Below are 18,959 nucleotides of genomic sequence, written 5' to 3' on the forward strand. Positions count from 1 at the left end.
CAGGATACATGAACATCAACTAGCCACAAAAAGACATGACCCACTCTCACTGATATCTTTACATACAGATGAGGAAGGACACCACTTCAACTGGGACAACGCATCCATCCTAGGACAAATGAAGACAGGTGCAGGAATTCCTAGAAGCATGGTATTCCAATTGGAACTTTATCAACAAACACCTTGACCACCCCCTGAGAAAAAGAACAGGAAATGACATCACCAACCAAGGAAACCTAAACATTCAAATAAAAGGTGGGCCATATCACCAGTGCTTCACCAGAGGCTCACTGAAGATGTTACCTAGTAGTGGTGATGAAACGTCTGAAAACAAACCTTCCAGTTCAGCAAGCAAACATACATCCAGAACCACAAATTCTCTCAAAACTTACTAAGTTTATCTTTCAATAAAACAACACCCCAACCGGTTGAATCCTCTCAAAGTCACACAGGTCCAGAAGGATGTGAATGTGATGCTCAATGAAGACATCATCGAAACCAGATGGAGTAGAGTTCATCCAATCGCGTTAGCTCCCAAATCTGAAGGAATTCCATGATTTGGGTCAATGCTGTTTAAACTAAACAAATTGGACTCCTATCTAATGCCAAGATTGGAGGAAAGTTGGATTTAGTGTGCGCTTATTGGCAGGTACCTTTATCAGAGAAAGCGAAAGAAAGTTTCTACATTTGTAACCCCAACTAAGCTATATTAATTCAAAGTGATTCCCCTTGGAATGAAGAACGCACCAGCCACATTCCAAAGACTCTCAAACAGAGTTGTGGTTGGATTAACAAATTGTGCAGTTTATCTGGATGATGTAGTGATCATTAGTGAGTCATAGAAAGATCACATACTTAGATCACAGTTGGCAAAGCTCTTTGAAGGGTTAGATAGGGTGAACAATGAGAGCCTTTTTCCTCAGATGGTGATGGCCAGCACAAGGGGACATAACTTTAAACTGAGGGGTGACAGATATAGGACAGCCATCAGAGGTGGTTTCTTTACTCAGCGTAGTAGGGGCATGGAACGCCCTTCCTGCAACTCTGGTAGACTCATCAACTTTAAGAGAATTTAAATGGTCATTTGATAAACATATGGATGAAAATGGAATAGTGTCTGTTAGAAGTACTTCAGATTGGTTCTACAGGTTGGAGTAACGTCAAGGGCTGAAGGGCCTGTGCTGCACTGGAATGTTCTACATTCTATGTTCTAATTAGGAGAAGCAAAACTGGTAATAAACTTTAAGAAAATAGAAAATAGAATTCGCGGAAAGCAGAGGTGATATGCCTCGGACATAACTTCAGTGTAGGAAGGTTGACTTCAAGGAACACGAAGACGAAGACCATCAAGGAATTTCCACAACCATCCTCTAAGAAACAGGTGCTTCAAGTTTTGCAAATAAGCGGATTCTACTGTAAGATTATTCCAAACTTCAGCAGTGTGGTGGTGCCACTAACAGATTTACTGAAGAAGACCACAAACATTTGGTGGACATAACCATGCCAGAAGGCATCTGAGAATTTAAAACCAGTATTAATCACCGCACCAAGCTTTCTGAAACCCTTCAAAGTTGGAATCCATGCTAGTAATATAGGAGTTGGAGATGTACTGCTACAGAAAAATGATGATGGAATTAAATGGCCAATTTGATATTTTGCAAAGAAACTTAACACCCACCAGAGAAAATACATTACCATCGGAAAAGAATTATTACTTTTGGGACTGGCCTTACAACAACTTAAATGCTTATGTGACAAACAATGTGTCAGAGACAATTGTGTCCACGGAACACAATCCTTTTACATTCTTGGAAAGATTTAAAGACAAAAATATGAGACTATTTTGTTGCAATCTTATGTTACAGACTTTTAATTTACAAATTGTACATGCGCCAGGTTGTAAAAATGTGACAGATGCGTTATCGTGGATTTAAAGGGAAAAATGTAGGAACACGTGGCTGCAGGGCTGGTGTAAGAGGGAGAGCTTCAGATATGTGATTGATTGGGATACTTTCAAGGAAAGTAGTACGGGTTGCACCTGAACTGGAGGTGCACTAATATCCTGGACGGGAGGTTTGCTAGAGCTCTTCAGGAGGGTTTAAACTAGATTGGTAAGGGGTGGAACCTGAGCTACAGATCAGATGATGGAGTAGGTAGTGAATAGCCAGATATAGCATGCAGAGAGTCTATGAGGAAGGACAGGCACTTGATAGGGCAAAGGTGTAGTCAGTGTGATGGACTGAAGTGTGTATATTTTAATGCAAGTAGTATCAGGAATAAGGGTGACGAACTCAGAGCATGGGTCAGTACTTGGAACTATGATGGTGTGGCCATTACGAAGACTCAGATATCAAAGGGGCAGGAATGGTCATTGGCTATTCCAAGATTTAGATGTTTCAAAAGTGGGTGTCGTTAAAGTGGTGGAGGAGTGGCATTGCTAATCAGGGATACTATCACAGCTGTAGAAAGGGAGATTGTAGAGGCGGGTTTGCCTACAGAGTCAAAATGGGTGGACGTCAGAAATAGGAAAGAAGCAGTCACTTTATTGGGAGTTAACTGCAGTTGCCCCAATAGCAGCAGAGACATTGAGAAGCAGATCGGAAGGCAGATTTTGCAAAGGTGCAGAAGTAACAGAGTTGTTGTCATGGGTGACTTTAACTTCCCTAATATTGTTTGCAATCTACTTAGTTCAAATAGCTTGAATGGAGCAGTTTTTGTCAGCTGTGTCCAGGAAGGGTTCCTGACACATGTCTATCGGCCGACTAGAGGGGAGACCATATTGGATTTAGTGCTTGGCAATGAACTAGACTAGGTGTCAGATCTCTCGATGGGACAACATTTTGGTGACAGTAATCACAACTCCACGACCTTTACCTATATCCATGGAGAAGGACAGGAGCAAACTGTATGGGAAAATATTTAATTGGGGGGAGGGGGAACTACAATGCTATCAGGCAGGAACTGGGGCACCTAAATTGGGAACAGATGTTCTCAGGAAAATGCACAACAGAAATGTAGAGGTTGTTCAGGAAGCACCTGCTGATCGTCCTGTCCCAAGGAAGGGATGGTAGCTTTAAGGAACCTTGGGTGACAAGGAATGTAGAACATCTAGTCAAGAGAAAGAAAGAAACTTAAGGTTGAGGAGGCAAGGCTTTAGAAGGTTACAAAGGTCACCAGGAAGGAACTGAAGAACGGACTTAGGTGAGCTAGAAGGCGGCATGACAAAGCTTTAGTGGGTAGATTAAGGAAAACCCTAAGGCTTTCTCCACTTATGTGAGGAACAAGAGGATGGCCAGATTGAGGTGGGGCTAATCAAGGATAATGGAGGGAACTTGTGCCTGGAGTCGGAGGAAGTAGGGGATGTTCTCAATAATACTTTGCTTCAGTATTCACAACCGAGAGGGACTTTAATGTTTCGTGACAGCATGAACCACACTGATTTGCTTAACAGTTTGATGTTAGGAAGTAGGATGTGACGAAAATTTTGAAAAACACAAGGATAGATGAATCCCTTTGGCCAGATGTGGTTTACACTCGGTCACTACAGGGAGTGAAGGAAGAGATTGCTGCACCTTTGACGATGATCTTTGCATTCTCACCATAAACTGGAGTACTGCCAGTGGCAAATGTTATTCCCTTGTTCAAGAAAAGGATTCGGGATAATCCTGGGAATTACAGACCACTCAGTCTTATGTCATTGGTGGACAGATTGTTGGAGAGGATCCTGACAGACAGGATTTAGGATTATGCGAAAAACCATAGTTTGATTAGAGATAGTCAGCATGACTTTGAGAGGGACAGGTCGTGCCTCACAAACCTGATTCAATTCTTTGAGGATGTGACGAAACATGTTAATGAAGGTCGAACATTGGATGTGGTGCATGTGGATTTTAGCTAGGCGTTTGATAAGAGTCTCCATGGTAGGCTCATTCAAAAAATAAAGAGGCATGGGATATAGGGAAACCTGTCTGCCTGGATACAGAATTGGCTGGCCCATACAAGACAGAGGGTGATGGTTGATGGAAAGTATTCAGCCTGGAGCTCGGTGACCAGTGCTGTTCCACAGGGATCGGTTCTGGGATCTCTGCTCATTGTGATTTTTATAAATGACTTGGATGAGGAAGTGGAAGGGTGGGTTAGTAAATGTGATGATAATACAAAGGTTGGTGGAGTGGTGGATAGTGTGGAAAAACTGTTGTAGATTGCATCGGGACATTGACAGGATGCAGAACTGGGCTGAGAAGTGGCAGATGGTGTTCCACCCAGAAAAGTGTGAAGTCATTCACATTAGAAGGTCGAATTTGAATTCGGGTTAAAGGCAGGATTCTTGGCAGTGTGGAGGAACAGAAGGACCTTGGGGTCCATGTCCATAGATCCCTCAAAGTTGCCATCCAAGTTCATAGAGTTGTTAAGATGTATGGTGTGTTGGCTTTCATTAGCAGGAGGAATTGAGCTTAAGAGCTGCAAGGTAATGCTGCAGCTCAATAGAGCTCTGGTTAAACCACACTTAGAATATTTGTATTCAGTTCTGGTCACCTCATTATAGGAAGGATGTCAACCTAAAGGGTACAGAGGAGATCTACCAGGATACTCTCTGGAGTGGAGGGCATGTCCTGTGAATAATGGTTGAGGGAGCTAGGGCTTTTCTCATTGGAGCAAAGAAGGATGAGAGGCCACATGATAGAGGTGTACTAGATGAAGAGAGGCATAGATAGAGTGAATAGCCAAAGACTTTTTCCCATGGCAGAAATATCGATCATAAGGGGGGCACAGTGGCTCAGTGGTTAGCACTGCTGCCTCACAGCACCAGGGACCTGGGCTCAATTCCATCCTTAGGCGCCTGTCTGGAATTTGCACATTCTCCTTGTGTCTGTATGGGTTTCCCCCAGGTGCTGTGGTTTCCGCCCACAATCCAAAGATGTGCAAGTTAGATGAATTGGCTATGCCACATTGCCCATAATGTTCAGGGTTATGTGGGTTAGGTGTATTGGTCAGAGGTAAATGTCGGATAATAGGGGAGGGGAATGGGTCTAAGTGGGTTACTCTTCGGAGAGTTGGTGTGGACTTGTTGGGGTCGAAGGGCCTATTTCCACACTGTAGGGATTCTATGATAAAGGGACATACTTTAAAATAACTTGGGAAAGGATTAGGGGAGGTGTCAGAGGTAGGTTCTTTACACAGAGATTGGTGGGTGCGTGCAATGCACTGCAGCAGTGATAGTAGAGTCAGATATATTATGGACATTTAAGCAACTCTTGCATAGGCACATGGAAGTTAGTACAATGAAGGATATGGAGGTTAGTCTGATTTTGGAGTAAGGGCCTGTACTGTGCCGTACTGTTCTATGTTCTAGAAGACTTGACAGTGTTATACAGGTGTGCAGAAATTAATATGCAAAATATAAATTAGATTAATGACCTATGTCTTACATTGTAATGGGATTAAGAATTAGAAAACTGAATGAACCCATCTTTTCATTATGATTGTTTTTTTAAAGGGGCAGATGTTATGAAGTTGAAGGCATGCACTGTACCTTCAAGAGACAGAGAGAATGCTGTTATGAACTGAGAGATTACAAGCACATTTGTATATGACTAGATGGCAGTCCCAGAGTGTACTGAAAAACTGAAAATACGAAACATTTGGCCATAAAATGGATACCTGAGTTTTGGGTGCTGTTTTGACAACAATTCAAATTTAACCAGTTTAAATGATGCCCCAAGATAGTAAAATCCATTGAGTTTGAATTTATTATCTTACCAACATCCAACCAATGAGATGACCAAAGTATAAAATGCGAACCGTTTTGAAAATGGGTCAGAGAGCAACTTCCATCAAGACAGAAATGCACAGTGAGCTAACATCTTGCTCTCCAAGAAATTAGGAAACACTATCTATCAAAGGTTCCTTTTTATAAGAAACATACTTGTAGTAAAAAGAAAGACAATGACCTAGGGAGATCGTCAGCAGAAGAAGGAAGACATAGTAGACATCAGTGGTTGTGTGGTTTTGAAAATAAGTTGATGTAATTTTATTAAGTATCTTACTGGAACAGCACTGTGTTGTAGAGTTGGAGGCAGATTATAAGCAGTTAAGAGAAAGAGGGAGCTTAGAATTGTGAATAGTTGTTTAATATTCACTTTTAAGCGTTAAAAAATAAACTGACGTTACTTTCTTTAAATAGCAGACTTTGGAAGTTCTCTGTCACTCATATTTTAATAGATTATGAGACGAATTGAGCTTTTCTAGTCTAATTAACAGAAGGGCTCACCTCTGTGTTGTAACATTAAGGTGTGGTGCCCACATCTGCACTCAATAATCTAAAAGAGACATAACTCGGGTTTTATATAACAGCAGCATAACATCTACTTCTCAAAACTCCAGTCCTTTAGATGTGAAGATCAACACTCCATTAACCTTATTAACAACATTCTTTACCTGTTCATGGCATCTTAAAAGAATTTTATCTGAACTCCCAAGTCTCATTGGACATCCACTGTACTTTAACTTTGTGTCTTCATAATGTTATGGCCCAGATCAGACCCCAAAGTGTATTATGGAGATAGCCGACACATCTTTTAAAAGGCAAGGATAAGGTGCTATGTTTCAGACATGACTCGATTGGTCGACCATTAAGATTGAATCAAAATAAATTTGATTCTTACAACACATTTGAAATACAATGAAAAGAACTAGTGTAACTCCATTGAAATAACCCAAAAAAAAAAACCACTAATCACCAACTGTTCCAATATAGGCAGCATCCCATAAACACATCCTTGGTAAAGGCAATTCAGCCACATCATTATTAATCTCATGTGCTGTCACTCTCCAGTCCACTCAAAAGTAATAACTTGTGCCTTATAATTTTTAAGAGGAAGCTCCTCTGTCTAAGACTTCACTCTAGCTGCACAGAAGTCAAGCTTTCATCAAACTAACAAAACCTTGCCCCACTAACTGAAAGCAAAACAAAAGACTTCTGGGTCTCTGTGATTCTTGATTCATGATTCTTTGGTCTACAAAGGAAACACCCAGCGAGAACTCAAAGCTGTTTACCAACTGCTTGTCTGAAAGAGACATTTCTGCACCACTGTGATAATATCTCTCTGCAAGAATGCATCTCATTAAAATCCATCTGCAGAGTTTTGCCTATTCACCCAATATACCAATATCCTGTTATAATTTTATGCTGGTGTCAATACCATCCTCTTTGCTGCCCAATTTGATATTATCCAAGTTGTGAATAAATACTGAATATTGAGGCCACATCACAGATTCCTGCAATTTGAGTACTAATCTATTATTCCAAATCTGGTTCCTGCCATTCAACAAATTTCCTATCAATGTCAGTAATTTGCTATCAATTCTGTGGGCATACACCATAGCTAACAATGCAACATGCAGGACTTCAAAGATCTTCTGGAAGTCCATTAAAAACAACATTCATCAATTTGCCTCCATCCATCACCACCTCTTCGAAGAGCTCTATGGACGTTTGTCACGCATGATCTACCCTTCATAAAGCCATAGACCCAGCAGTCTTTGGCCCAAACTGGTCCATGCCGACTAAAATGTCCAACTACACTCCTCTCATTTCAATGCACCCGGCCCATATCCATTTAAACCTTTCCTGCCCATGCATTTAGCCAAATGCATTTTAAATGGTGTAAATGTACCCACCTCAACCACTTCCACTGACAGCTCATTCTGAAGGGACAAGATAGTAAGTGAGGTAGGAATTTAAGGAGGAGGTCCCCGAAAGTATAATATCTGGATTACTCCTGGTGCTACGAGCTAGCGAGGGTAGAAATAGGAGGATTGAGCAGATGAATGCATGGCTGAGGAGCTGATGTATGGGAGAAGGATTCACATTTTTGGATCATTGGAATCTCTCTTGGGGTAGAAGTGACCTGTACAAGAAGAACAGATTGCACTTGAATTGGAAGGAGACTAAGATACTAGCAGGAAGATTTGCTAGAGTTGCTCAGGAGGATTTAAACTAGTAAGGTGTGTGTGTGTGTGTGTGGAGGGGGGGGGGGGGGGGGCAGCCCAGGTAGACAGTGAGGAAAGACATCAATCTGAAACTGGTACAGTTGCAAAAAGAAGTGAGTCAAACAAACAAACAAAAAGTCAGTGCAGGCAGGAAACAGAGCCAGAGAACAAGGTAGGACTGATAAATTAAACTGCATTTATTTCAATGCAACATGCCTAACATGGAAGGCAGATGAGCTCAGGGCATGGTTAGAAACATGGGACTGTGATATCATAGCAATTACAGAAACGTCAGGGATACAGGAAAGACAGAAAAGGAAGCAAGAGAGGAGGGTGAGTGGCATTTTTGATAAGGGATAGCATTACAGCTGTACTTGCATCATCAATAGTCACAGGTGTGCAGCTAGCTCTGGAGTACAACTCGCAGTACTATTGTTGAGTTGTCATCACGGATAGAAGTCTTTTCTGTGTGCAGTGCATTTAGTCATTTCTTGATAATAAGGTGGAGTTCAAGTTTGATGATGGGAACCTCAAAATAGACCAAGATGGATCATTCACTCAGCAAGTGTAGCTAAAGACATATGCAAATGCTTTAAGATTGTTGTTTGAAATGATACTTGGGACCTCACATCACTAAGCATGTGAACCTTTGTGAATTTTCACTCTCCATTTATTTGTTCATATGACTGGTTGTGGTAGGAATGCAGTTTTGATCTGAGCTGCTAGATGTGCAATTGCTAAGTTCTATCAATCCCATTTTGTGCTTTTTGGAATGCTCTGGTGTTACTTCTTCAGCTTGGCACCTTATTTTAGGTATGCCTGGTATTACGCCTGATATGCTATCCTGCAGCAGTGAAAAATGAAAAATGAACGAGTGAAAGAGAAAGTGAAAAATGTGTCAAATTTTGAGTTTGCACATTGCAGTTCAACGCAATTCTACTGCTACTACTAACACACAATGCCTCATGGTTTCCAAATTGAGGTGGCAGCTTGTAATGTCTCACATTTAACATGGTAGAAGTGCCATACAACATAATAGGCTCAGCATGAAACTTGGATTTTACCTCCACAAGAACTGTGTCATGATCATTCATAACAATATTGTCCAGGGACTGATACATTTATGACACAGAGACTGATTGGAGGCAGGTCAAGTAGGTTCTTGTTGGTTTCCTCACCAACTACTACATGTTCACTTGGGCAGAGATGTTCTCCAGGACTCAGCTAGCTGAGGCAGTAGTGGTGCTACTGAGCCACTCTTGCTGATGGGTATTGAAATGCTCTAATCAGAATGCATTGCACTTTTTCAAAAAAATCATTCATGGCATGTGACACTGCTGGCAAGCACAACATTTAATGCCATTCCTAACTGCTCTCAGGAAAATGACAGCTTCCAACGTTCTTAAGCTGTTGTCGTCCATAATGCGTAGATACTCTGACACTACTCATAGAAAGGAAGTTCCAGTTTTTCAGAAATAATAAATGCTGGAGATCAAAAAAAAAATGCTGGAAAAGCTCAGCAAGTCACACAGCTGTGGAGGGAAATCAGAGTTAACATTTCAGGTCCAGCGACCCTTCACATTTCCAGAAATAATTTCACTCCACCCAGAGTATAAAGCCGTAGCCTCCCCTTAAAAGATTAGTTTTGTACAGCAGTCACTGTTTTTCACCTTATTTTTACTTTTGTCCTTGCTCAAAAAGTGTTTCATCTCCTTTTTTCCCAGTTCTGATGCAAGTTCATTAAATTGACAAGTCTTTCTCTCTCTCTGGAGATTCTGTATTTCCTTTTATTTTCAGGATGTTGTTTTCAGATTGGTAGCACCTGCTTTTTGATTGGGAGGTTTTCAACTGCTCAGTTTTGATACAAAAGGAAGAAAACAGATTAGATCTAAGGAACTTTGAGCCAATGACGATGATGACTGTAATTAGGCAGATAATTGTAAATGGATTACGTGGCAAGAAAAGGTGAACTTCTGCTGGAGAGCTGCAAGTAACTTTGGAATTGTTCCTTTCATTATACATATCTACCAGAATCATAGTATTGACTTATGATGCATCTAATGGCAATGCTGGACCAGTCAGATACCAGTGTGAAACCTGGCATGATAGATCAGTTTCATTTTTGCAGGTGGTTACTGTGATGTCAGTCTCTCAACAGACACACAAGGCTGCAAATGTTCTTCAACAAAAGTTGAAAAAAATTAGAAAAATCTCAATATAAACAAAAAGATTTCAACCCGTTTCCACAACATACTTCTACAGATACTCAATCCTGAAGAAATATCTCCCCCATCTCAACTCTTTAATTTCTTCCTTAACTGGCACTTCGCAGTTCTAGGAGATGAGAGAAAAGTGAGGACTGCAGATGCTGGAGATCAGAGCTGAAAATGTGTTGCTGGAAAAGCGCAGCATCCAAGGAGCAGGAGAATCGATGTTTCGGGCATGAGCCCTTCTTCAGGAAATGAGCAAAGTCTGCCAAGCAGGCTAAGATAAAAGGTAGGGAGGAGGGGCGTTGGAAATGCGGTGGAAGGAGGTTAAGGTGAGGGTGATAGGCCGGAGTGGGGGTGGGGGCAGAGAGGTCAGGAAGAAGATTGCAGGTTAGGAAGGTGGTGCTGAGTTCGAGGGTTGGGACTGAGACAAGGTGGGGGGAGGGGAAATGAGGAAACTGGAGAAATCTGAGTTCATCCCTTGTGGTTGGAGGGTTCCTAGGCGGAAGATGAGGCGCTCTTCCTCCAGCCGTCGTGTTGCTATGGTCTGAGGCTAAGATAAAAGGTAGGGAGGAGGGACTTGGGGGAGGAGGCTAAGATAAAAGGTAGGGAGGAGGGACTTCGCAGTTCTATTGATTCAGTTTTATGGCTTCTTTCTAAGTTTTTACAGCAATCAACGATTTTTTAATTCTGATGACCTATAGCTCGTCAGTTCTAGAAAACTCCTCGACAAACAGTCACAGCTTGGAAGCTTCACAAACTAAAACCACTTCTGCTAAGGTGTCCTGAGCTAAATCTTGATTTTTCCTACACAATTCACAAACTGTTCTTCCTTGTGAATTGAACTCCTGATTCTCCAGAAATGAAGTCAAAACCAATCACAATCACCTCTGGTCTGTTTTGCCTTGGTCTGTTCTAAACTCAGCAGGATAAACATTAAATCCATTAACACCCTCATCCCGTGAATTAATTCAAAAAAGTACATGTGTCCTACTAAACATGATTGAATGAATGCCTTCCTGGAAAGTATGTCTTTTGCTCAACTCTTCAAAATTACTTTCTGGTCTCTTAGAAAAAAAAACTTTTAACTTCAAAGTAGAAGCCACACATCTACCTCTATTTCAAAAATCCAATCCTAAATGTTACTACATATATTACAATATTTTTGAACACATCAATTAAAGGTTTTTTTTAAAAGGCACATTTCAGTTTCCTTAATGTGGAAGTGACTCCTTCAATTAACAAGCGAATTATACATCAAGCAAACATTCATATTCAAAAATACAAATTTCTGGAAAAGAATTCAGCAGTCTGGCAGCATCTTTGGAGAGAAAGCAGAGTTTCGGATCCAGTGATCTTTCTTCAGAATAATTCACATTAGATGATTTTCACTTTTTTCGTTACAATAAAATTTTTACAAAGTAATTTCTCATTCTTCAGTGCTTTCTATCACTTGTTGGGGAACTTATCTTTCTTTTAAAAAGATTATCAGCCTGTATGGAATTGTTTCACTCACTATGATCCTCGGAACAGTACATACTATCAACTGCAGATGATAAAGTGACACAATTTGTTATTCAATTTTGAGATAAGTATTTACAGGGAACGAGTATTTCTGGTTCAGTTTTGTGCCATGTTGTAGCTTCCATGCCTCATTTAAAAAGCTCAAGTTAAAAAAAGCAAAAATGTTTCTCATTCCACTCTATATCATGACTATTTCATCTTCAGATAACTGCACAATTCTCTTTTGAAAATCATGATTGAATCTGCCTCCACATCACATACCAAGCAGTGTATTTCACCCCTCATTCCTGAGGAAGAGCTTATGCTCAAAACATTGACTCTCCAGCTACTCGGATGCTGCCGGACTTGCTGTGCTTTTCCAGCACCCCACTCTTCGAGTATATTTCAAATCCTAATTACTCAATGTCTAAAAATATTTATTCTAAAGTTTTGTTCTCTTCTTAAAACAGTGTCCACCGATTCATAACTCATCTTCACCCCGTCTATGCTATCCATTGTATTCAGCTGCAATCTAACCAGTGATTTCTTAAGCTTTAGTTATTCTCCTTGCTTTTACGTTCTAGTCCACTATTTATAAAGTCATCCACGTGCTTTTATCTCCCCAAATCACCTTACTAACTTGCCATATCATCTTTTACCATTATTCATTATTTAGTCAACTTTTGTATTATCTATAAATTCTACAATGTTGCATTACACACCCATGTTTAGAACATTTGTCATAACTATTAGAAAGTTATATCATACAAATGATTTTAAGTCAATGATTCTAGTTATTGACCAACCTGCCAGAAGAAATCATGCTCTTCTACCTTACTCTATCAAAACTATGTCTTGAAAACATTTATTAGGTCACCTCTTACCTTATGGCTAAATCTTAAGATCTGAATGCTGTAGAGAAGTAGGTACTTATTTAACTTAAAACCTCTACAAATGAGACAGTCCTCCTAACCCACTGTCACAACTCTCCAAATACATCACTCTGAAATAGTCACCAACATTCTCTCAATTTTGCTTTTGTCTAAAAGGTCTTTGCAAGGCAGCAACTGCCAAAATTAAAAATGTAATCTGCATCTGCACACCAGCTGCTGTGCACTGAAAGTGGGAAGCATGTACAGCCATGCAGCTTAGAGGAGACATTGGTCACTATTACTGTCAGGTACCACATTGGGGAAAGAGCAATGAGAAGCACTGCTTTACATTTCTCTGAGGTTGATGCCTAAAATTTTCCATTGTATTCAGCTGCAGTCTAACCAGTGATTTCTTAAGCTTTAGTTATTCTCCTTGCTTTTACGTTCTAGTCCACTATTTATAAAGTCATCCACGTGCTTTTATCTCCCCCAAATCACCTTACTAACTTGCCATATCATCTTTTACCATTATTCATTATTTCGTCAACTTTTGTATTATCTATAAATTCTACAATGTTGCTTTACACACCCATGTTTAGAACATTTGTCATAACTATTAGAAAGTTAAAAATCACAACACCAGATTATAGGCCAACAGAATTAATTGAAAATACAAGCTCTTGGAGAGCTGCTCCTTCGTCAGGTAGCTGGCAGGGCAGGATGCATAGCACACACAATTTATAGTAAAAGATCAAATTGTCATACAACTGATGCAATGTATTAAACAAGCCTATATTGCTGTTAATTCTTTAATCACTTAGAATGGGGATGCAGGTTTCAATTAATACGTAAATCACAGAATTTCTTTCAACTCACTGCCCCAAGATAACTTAAGGTTTTATCAGTATATAAGAACAGAGACATCTCAGCTCAGACAATACATTGAAGGTGTGAGGTTAGAGCCTGCCCTATACTTCCAATCTTAAGTCAGACGGGTTTCATTTTTAAAGTAGGAATTTATAAAATGTCACATTGACTGACTGACTACAGATTATGTGTTTTTTGAACAAAGTAGAAGGTATGTGCAAATACAAATCTGCAAATTCACCCCACAGATTTGTGTGTGTGTGAGAGAGAGAGAGGAGGGAAAGGTATATTAGCTGGGTGAACACCAAGCATTAATAGCTATATGGGAATTATGATACTGTGTTGATAACAGAGACCTGGCTCAAAAATAGGCAAGACTGGGTACTAAATATTTGTGGATGCAAAGCATTCATAGAAGCAAAGAAGGAGGAATGTTGCCAGCATTGATCAAGGAGTATATTATGCTGCTGAAGAGAGTATTACCTGGAACAGCCACGAACATGAATCTATTTGTTTAGGTTGAAGGAACAACTGAGTGCCATTATACTACTGGATGTATTCTATTGATTAACTAGTGGAAAAAATACATATCAGGAAATTTGCTGAAAATGAGAGGAACAAGAACCACAGGCTCCCAACAGGGAGCTTCTATGATCCCAAAATAAACAGGGATAGCAACACCGAACAGGGCAGAAAGGGCACAAAGTTTAAAATATGTTCAAGAGAGTTGTCTTGGTCGATACATTCTTGACCAAAGTGGAAGGAGAACTAGGTGGAACTGGTTCTGGGAATCAGCATGATAACAAAGAGGCACCAGTTTAAAATTGAAATGTAGAAACATTTCTTCCCTCAAAGAATTCAATCTTTAGAATTCCTTGCCACAAAGAGCTGTGGTGGCAGAGTCCTTGTGTATATTTAAGACTGAGATAGACAGATTCTTGAAAAGGAGGGGAATCAAGAGTTATGGGGGAAAATACAGGAAACGTGGCCCAAGCAATGTCTGATCAGCCATCGAATGACAGAGCAGGTTTGAGGGGCCAAAAAGCCTACTCCTGTTTCTATTTCTTATGGTCTCAAGTGGATTAAAAGTGTAAGGACAATAAAATTTAGAGACTAGTGATTATAGATTGACTATTGAAAAAGACAAAGAGCAACTTACAGTAAAGATACTCTACTTGGGAGGACGAGTTTCAATTAATGCAGTCAGGTATATTGGCATCTGATACAGGCAGGCAAAAATACAATGGAGTACATAGGAAAGACAGACAAAATGGTCCGAGTGCAATCAACAAACATTTTAAGAAAGGGCATCCAGAGCTTGAGCCTCCTAGATGACAAAGATGGAGAGTAAGGTGAAGCAAAAAAAAAGGGCTGTATGGCATATGAAAGTACAAGTGAGACCAAGGCTGAATACAGAACAAAGAGCAAATGAACAAGGACATGAGACACAAAAGAGTGCGCACAAAAACAGATCAGAAGTAACAGAGAAATGCAAAAAATCTTCGACAAGCACAAAAATAGTTAAAATTGGTAATTAATAATAACGGTGGAGCTAATTGAAAAGCAAAAGGGTGGTTGATACATGGAGTAAATGAATCTGCCTTCAACAAAGAAAAATATTCTGCCAAAATATGCTCTGTTAAGCTGGTAATTGAAATCCTTGCTGGGTTAAAAATAAAAGTTTAAGAGAAAGTACTGGAAAAGCTAACTCTACTTACATTAGGTGTGTCACCAGGGTTAGCTGGGGGCTGAAAGAGATAAAGTGAGGAAACTACAGAGTTAGTGGATGTTCAAATCTCCTTCAGGCATAACATTAAAAGATTGGAGAATTGCTAATGTTAGACTCTTACTCAAGGGAGGAATGAGGATAAACAGGGCAATAGCAAGCTAGTTAATTTAACCTCAGTGGCAGGAAGGTTTTACAACATTAACCTGGGATAATTGGGTAGTCCTTTGCACAGTATGTTAAAGGCAAATAATCTTTCACTACATTCATCAAGTTTCTGAATAAGTTAACAGAGAGGCTTGATGAAGATAATGGCAGTGGCCATAAACTAGTGGAAATGCAAAAACCTTTTAATAAAATGTTATATAATTGGATTGACAGGAAAGTTAAGGCCCACCGAATAAAAGGGGTACTGCTGGTATGGATTTGAAATTTGCTGAGTGTCTTTGAATTGCCCTTGCAGAGAATCACAGTGGATTGGTGTACTGAATGGCCACTTTCTACCTTGTAACCATTCCATGATTCTATTCCACAACAATAAAAAAATAAGATGGATGACCCAGCATTGATCCATAGCAAAAATTAAAAAGACACACCCTACCCAATTGCGCATACAAATTCTCCTTGTAAGAAGTGGGAACTTGTTTAAAAATTTCAAGAACTGTCTCACACACAAGACAAACAGCTTGATAAAGTTGTGCATACCTTACAGCCAAGGTGCCAGACACTTCACAATCACGCTCCAAGAGTATGAAATAGTGCCTCTTAAGGCATACATAACCATTTGTCTCTCTCTTATGCAGAAAGATACCTATAGTCCTTGGTATGCTATGGTTAGCATACCAAGGGAGGGAGGGAGGAGGGGGGAAAAGGGAGAGAGAGGGGAGAGGGGGGAGGGGGAGGAGAGGGGGGAGGAGAGGGGGGAGGAGAGGGGGGAGGAGAGGGGGGGGGGGGAGGGGGGGGGGAGGGGGGGGGGAGAGGGGGGGGGAGGAGAGGGGGGGGGGGAGAGGGGGGGGGGAGAGGGGGGGGGGAGAGGGGGGGGGAGAGGGGGGGGGAAGAGGGGGGGGAAGAGGGGGGGGGGAAGAGGGGGGGGAGGGGGGGGGGGGAGAGGGGGGGGGAGAGGGGGGGGAGAGGGGGGGGGAGAGGGGGGGGGAGAGGGGGGGGAGAGGGGGGGGAGAGGGGGGGGAGAGGGGGGGGAGAGGGGGGGGGAGAGGGGGGGGGAGAGGGGGGGGGAGAGGGGGGGGGAGAGGAGGGGGGGAGAGGAGGGGGGGAGAGGAGGGGGGGAGAGGAGGGGGGGAGAGGAGGGGGGGAGAGGAGGGGGGGAGGGGGGGGGTGGGGAGGGGGGGGTGGGGAGGGGGGGAGGGGGGAGGGGTGGAGGGGTGGAGGGGTGGAGGGGGGAGGGGGGGGAGGGGGGAGAGGGGGGGTGGGGAGGGGGGGTGGGGAGGGGGGGTGGGGAGGGGGGGTGGGGAGGGGGGGTGGGGAGGGGGGGTGGGGAGGGGGGAGGGGAGGGGGGGGGGAGGGGTGGAGGGGGGAGGGGTGGAGGGGGGAGGGGTGGAGGGGGGGAAGTGGGGGGAAGGGGGGAAGGGGGGAAGGGGTAGGGAGGGGGTGAAGGGGTGAGGGGGGTGAAGGGGTGAGGGGGGTGAAGGGGTGAGGGGGTAGGGAGGGGATGGCGGGGTGGAGGGGGTAGGGAAGGGGTAGAGGGGGTAGGGAAGGGGGGGGAGGGGGTAGGGAGGGGGTAGGGAGGGGGTAGGGAGGGGGTAGGGAGGGGGTAGGGAGGGGGTAGGGAGGGGGTAGGGAGGGGGTAGGGAGGGGGTAGGGAGGGGGTAGGGGGTGGGGGGGGGAGGGGGTGGGGGGGGAGGGGGTGGGGGGGGAGGGGGTGGGGGGGGGAGGGGGTGGGGGGGGGAGGGGGTGGGGGGGAGGGGTTGGGGGGGGAGGGGGTGGGGGGGGGTTAGGGGGTTGGGAGGGGGTGGGGGGGATGGTCCACCCTCACCCCGCCCTATCATCTTCATCCCCTCCCCCACTCACCTATTTTACTCTATGCTACTTTCTCCCCACCCCCATCCTTCTCTCACTTATATCTCCACGCTTCAGGCTCTCTGCCTGTATTCCTGATAAAGGGCTTTTGCCCGAAACGTCAATTTTACTGCTCCTCGGATGCTGCCTGAACTGCTGTGCTCTTCCAGCACCACTAATCCAGAATCTGGTTTCCAGCATCTGTAGTTATTGTTTTTACCTAACATGAACCCACGGTTAAGGCACTCTTCACGGGTTCAGAACTTGGCTCAGTTCTGCTTGGCTATTCTATCCCAAAAGGACTACACATTACAACACAGACTACACTGAGAGGCTCTGCCATCGCACCTCTCGCACACTCCTCAACCAACGCGTACACCAGACGTGCCAACCTTGAAATCAACATATAGTCCATATTCTCAGTTTGCATTCAGGGGACTAACTAAGAGACACTGCCAAGCAGATGAGGTAACTGAACTACACCACGTACACGCACACCAAGAACAGAAAACTGGTAAGGTCCTAGGGAGAATTGCTGAACAAAGAGACCTTGGAGGAGAAAGACATAAAAGAGACGTAAGGGGCAACGTTTTCACAGAGGATGGTACGTGTATGGAATGAGCTGCCAGAGGATGTGGTGGAGGCAACTGCAACATTTAAGAGGCATTTGGATGGGTATATGAATAGGAAGGGTTTGGAGGGATATGGACTGGGTGCTGGCAGGTGGGACTAGATTAGGTTGGGATATCTGGTCGGCATGGACAGGTTAGACCGGAGGGTCTGTTTCCATGCTGTACATCTCTATGACTCTATGGAGAAATTTGGCATCACACTAGCAGTCACCAAGCCTACAGGGTAATACCACAGTGAACTCCATTGTCAACTTGTCTCACCAATTTTGTCTGGTTGAAGGGTGTAAAGTTCTCAGCCGAGGACTCAACTTACTCCCCACAACCAACATGGACCCCATTGGTCTCGGGTAAGACAAAAATAAATTCATTTGGCAAATCAGGCTCCAGGAATTCTTCCACAACCCACAACACGTCAGCAGCAAGCCCAATGAGATAACCAATGAACTGCAACAGTCGATAGAGAGATCTGCAGTACAGCAACCAAAGAAACAACAGTCGAATTGGACCCCTCTGGAAGGCCTGAACAGGATACCCAACAGACATCACAAATCTGAAACTTTCAACAACAATTCTCTTTCCGGATCCTCCGCTCCACGCCATCAGCCATGCGCCGCTATCGACTCTACCTGCAGTTTGTCCTGCCTCAGCTCAGAGCCTCACTTTCCTTGACCTGCAGCAGACCTCTGCATTTCTACATTCTCAGAAGGATTCCTATGCTCAACCAATGATTTTTCTCCACCACACTGGACATAAAAGAATGCAAGTTAAACAAATTTTCATGTACTTCCCTCAATACAGATATTTCCTCAAATCTTCTAGAACTTTCTCCTGGCCTCTGGAATCGCCCAGATGCCAATCGCCACGCGGCCATTTCTTCCATGAGCACCAGGGCGATTAATGACGTCACTTCCACCCCCGCTGCCGCTGCATGGACTACAGCCACTGTCGATCACACCATCTCCACCATCGCCATCCACCCAACCATCTTAGTGACCGCCAGGAAGACTACCGTCGCCTCGACCGCTGCAGGATACACCACCAGTTTCACCACCCCCAGCACAGACACGATACCTTCTAGGAGAAAGTGAGGACTGCAGATGCTGGAGATCAGAGCTGAAAATTTGATGCTGGAAAAGCGCAGGTCAGG

The 18,959-nt window shown here is 43.2% G+C and overlaps 1 protein-coding gene across 4 annotated transcripts in view; it reads right to left on the bottom strand.

Annotated features, from left to right (window-relative positions):
- The window catches only part of tmem181 (transmembrane protein 181), a 252,962-nt gene that overhangs the window by 140,525 nt on the left and 93,478 nt on the right, over positions 1 to 18,959 (bottom strand). The window contains exon 1 of one of the 4 annotated variants that reach the window (XM_043696184.2): positions 15,160 to 15,175. The exons of the other annotated variants lie outside the window; for them this stretch is intronic. The gene's annotated coding sequence lies outside the window, so the exon portion shown is untranslated. Of the gene's footprint in view, positions 1 to 15,159; positions 15,176 to 18,959 lie in introns of those variants that run through there. 4 annotated transcript variants of the gene reach the window in all.

This window comes from Chiloscyllium plagiosum, unplaced genomic scaffold (assembly GCF_037043375.1).
Source record: "Chiloscyllium plagiosum isolate Xiang-an unplaced genomic scaffold, Cpla_swu_hap1 HiC_scaffold_10, whole genome shotgun sequence".
Classification (NCBI taxonomy): domain Eukaryota; kingdom Metazoa; phylum Chordata; class Chondrichthyes; order Orectolobiformes; family Hemiscylliidae; genus Chiloscyllium; species Chiloscyllium plagiosum.